General features: G+C 43.3%; 1 long non-coding RNA gene across 2 annotated transcripts; it reads right to left on the bottom strand.

The window, feature by feature from the left end:
* Positions 1–566: 566 nt before the first annotated feature.
* LOC122225525 lies at positions 567–3,704 on the bottom strand. Of its 2 annotated transcripts, none has more exons than XR_006205226.1 (3): positions 3,548–3,704; positions 3,123–3,286; positions 567–736 (listed from the first exon to the last, which is right to left on the bottom strand). It is a non-coding gene; the product is annotated as an uncharacterized LOC122225525 (long non-coding RNA). The 2 variants fall into 2 exon arrangements; XR_006205227.1 differs by having other exon boundaries at positions 3,123–3,254.
* Between the last annotated feature and the right edge of the window lie 271 nt (positions 3,705–3,975).

Below are 3,975 nucleotides of genomic sequence, written 5' to 3'. Positions count from 1 at the left end.
CTGTCAAGGAACAATTTAGTGATAAGGCATAGAAAACAAGTCCAGCCAACTAACTCAACTGAGGCAATTATTATATATATATGGAAATGTTATAGTTCACTCTGTGGTTCAGCTGTGAACAATAATTGCATGTAGACAGAGTTGTTGTATAACATTAGAGCCGGGTGAGGAATAGAAAGGTAGAGATTGTGTGTGTGTGTGTGTGTGTGTGTGTGTGTGTGTGTGTGAATATAATAGAGTTAAATTCTCACCTATTTTAATAAGGAATTGACATATCAGGTCTGAATTGAATCATAGTATTTGGGAAAACGGAAGCAGTGTCAAAAGAATCAGCTAAAAAGCTGAAAGCTGTTGGCGCTCAGAGCAGGACTCAGAGGGCGGAAAGAGGCAAAGAGGAGTCCCGTTATTCACAACCAACTCTGGTACCGTTTCACTTTTTATATTCTGCACAAATAGGATTTCATAAAAACAGACCATCCAACACTATCCCATGCATGAGGAAAAACTTTACATGAATTATTGCTTTTAATGCTCACATAATTACTGCATGAGATACATACCTTATTTTCCTCATTGAATGTTATAAGGCAGATCTTGGAAAACTTCAGTCAGAGAGAGGTTTGGAAACTTGTTCAAGGTCACATGGCTATGTGGGTGTTGTATATGGGGTATGATCTCAGGCAGCTGACTCCAGAGCTGTGCATTTAACCATTACAGCATTCTGACTGCTCAGGCTCTGTTGATGCAATGGTTGGGGAGCTTAAACTGGCATGCTTTAGCATATCAGTGTTTCATAAAAGCACAATTCTAGTAAACACAATATAAATGTTTTTGATTTTAGCCACATCTACTTAATTTGCCTTTAGAGCTAAAAGAGTGAAGATTATTGCATTGATGGCACAGAATGTCTGCTCTAAGGAGAGTGTGGACGGACAGGCCACACATAGCTGTCGCTCCTTTGATTTGTACAGAATGTGGTGAGTCCTCACAGCACTGAGGTGTTGGAGCCCGGAAAACAGCCATATGCCATCCTCTCTATCTGGCCTTCCTGGTCCCCTGGCTTCTCTCTTTAGGACCAGCCCCAATTTTGATATTGAATTATTTAGGCTTAAAGCCTAAGTAATTACTCACATAAACTTTCTAACCCCTGGGCCCTGAGCAGGTCTAGACTTGCCCCCCTCATTCGGTGACTTCCATTCTGCAATTCTCAGCATGATGGAAATTTAAACAACAAGGATCATGTAGTACACATCAGATTATAAAACTTTATATACTGGCGGTGCCTTTGACTGTATAAAAATTGGTTTTTATGCCTTGCTTGGATTTGGCACCAGACTAGAAAGGGCTGAATTCTCACTCCTCAGGAGCCCTCTTGACTTCTCAACCACAAACTCATGTCAACTGAAATCTTAGAAGTGGCCACAAGCAGTCTGTTTTTGATACCTGCCAACATTTTCCTCAAGCTAGCCCTTAACCACTTTCATAATTCACTTTTAAAACTAGCCAGTCCTTGTAAGTCAATGAGACTAAACAGTGTCAGCTGCTGGCTTAAAGTCGTTTCTCTGATGGCTATATTAATATTTCTGTGTTCTCACCTCCTACCCCTGGAGGCATCAGCTTGCATGACTGGAGCTATTAGTTCCACCCAAGATTTTAGTCTAAGGCAAGCCATAGACAGATGATGTGGAAGACAGATGTTTCTGAATCCATATTCACAAGCTTTAGATGATATCAAACACCCAAGTGAAGAGTTCTTATTCTATTTCACTTATACATTCAGAATTTGGATTCAGTTGAAGTGTGAGACACAGACAAGCTACCTGCCCATGGATAACAGAATATTCTGGCTTCCTACTCTCTCCTATATGTCTCTGTTTCTGTTTATTGCTCAGTTTTTCTTTCCATCTCCTAGGAAGAATAACTTGTTAGGTGTTAGGCTTTGTCTTTTTTAGAGAGTTCAGTTAGAAGCCCATCTTTTAGATTTGTATTTTGAATTGCTTCATTTTTAATCTGGATCTGGCTTCATTCAACAAATTAAGAGACAGCCTTAGAGTAGCAACTCAAGTCACATTTAAGTTTTTATTTTTTTCCAAAACAAGATTCTAATGCAAAGACACTTCTGCATATCCCTTGGGATCCTTTGTTTTATAAAGCTTTCTTTCACCAAAATAAATTTCTCGATTTTGAAACGTTTTCAACCTATGAATGCTCTTTCCAACATACTGACATGGCTTTAAGAGAAAATACTTATCTGAGCAGGGGATACTGACACTCTGGGACTATCTTTTGATTTGGGGCTCAAATCGTTTGTTTAGGTTTGACACAGAGTAGGAAACAAAGTTTTGGGTCATTCTTTGATCCCTCTCCACTTTATCTTGGGTCCCTGATTCTCTTTACAGAAACGCATGGAGGCTTATTAAAATTGGGAACACGAGAAACAGCTACAAGAATCTGCGTGGAAAATGAAGTGATCTGCTGGCCAATGTCTATACGTATGTTTAAGGTGAGATTCTGCTCACTGGATAATTCTTTCAATGACAGTCCTGTTTAAAAACCTGTTGGATGAAATGAAATGCCTTTATGATGTCCCCCCAGTGCAGTTTAGTTTACATGTGGTTACTGGTAAAGACAATCACCTTTCTTATTGAGGGCTTGGTTTTCTCTCACTTCCTCTGCTTAGGGAAACCTCACTTCTTATTAGTGCAAGTGTAGTCATTTAAACAGAGGCTTGGGGAGAAATTTGTGGTTTTTAAAGATCTATTCTTGACCTGTTACCACTAAATGTTTTTATTAAATCTTCCCACTGACGTCTGTTCCTGACTGTCAGTTTCGTTAGTTGGACTAAGTGACCATGAATGTTTGCGGGTAGGTGAGGCTGGCTACAATAGGGAGACCGAACACTCGACCTTCTCTCTCTGGTATGACAATTCTTTACTGTTGCATGTACTCAGATTGTTACGACATTTTACCTCTGATAGAGGCAGGGAGATCTGCAACCTGAGGATATGGTCATGTTACAAGGGAGGACAGTATGTATATGGTCATGTGGTATGTTTTAGGCACGTGGGTACCACCATTGTCAGAGGGAAGGGGGTTAAAAAAAACCCATAATATTTACTTACAAGTGACAGCATCTAAAGTAGCCTTAGGTGGAGCAAGAAGTCATGCAGGGCAGCCTGAGAGATGTCCAGTGGAAAGAGGGAAAGAGTGTGGCCTGACTCACTTTCTTCCTTGGTGAAGCTGTGTCCATTTCTCTTTGCACAGGTGAAAAAGTGGGGGTGACCAGCTGATCATCAACAACACGTTTGTTAACACCTCCCCTCTTTTCTCCAGTGGTGAATGGTGGGGGCACAGATAAAAGGGAAAGTGGGTGCGGAAGATGAAAAAAAAGGCAACCAGGGCCACAGAACTGGTTCTGGGCTGTTTACCACCCCTCGAGAGGGGTGTGGTTCCGGGAGGGCTCCATGACACCTCTCCTCTCTGTTCCCACAGCCCTCAGGCTCCCCCCTCCTCCTTCCCAGGTGCCACCTCCCTTTCCTAGCACCACCTGGGCCTCCACAGCTGGACGCACAGCGCCCCTCCTGGTTTGGCTGCTTTCTCGCCTCCATCCCTGAGCGCCAGTCACATGCGGGGTGGGTTTGGGTTCCTCTGGCACAGTGCTCCTCTCACCTCCCCTCCCCTTCTGGCTCCATCCTCCCGCCAGAGCCCAGCTGCTGCAGGCTGCACTGTCACCCTGGGAAACTCGTAAACACACAGTGCTCTCTTAAGATTCCAGTTTCCCAGATCCAGAGAGCAGTCTTGGGATGTGCCCTTTCCAAGTCTCCCCTGGAAATTCTGAAGAGCAGCTGAGTTTGGGAAGCCCCTGTGGCCATCCCTTCTCTGGGAAGCATCCCTGATCAGCCCCTCCTGTTGCAGGTTTCTTTACCTCACTACCTAGGATTCCTGGTCTCAAGGCTTCCAGGCACGAAGAGGTGG

This window comes from Panthera leo, chromosome B4 (genome assembly GCF_018350215.1).
Source record: "Panthera leo isolate Ple1 chromosome B4, P.leo_Ple1_pat1.1, whole genome shotgun sequence".
Classification (NCBI taxonomy): Eukaryota; Metazoa; Chordata; class Mammalia; order Carnivora; family Felidae; genus Panthera; species Panthera leo.
The sequence above is the reverse complement of the archived record's forward strand: the minus strand, read 5'-3'. Positions and strand labels throughout refer to the sequence as shown.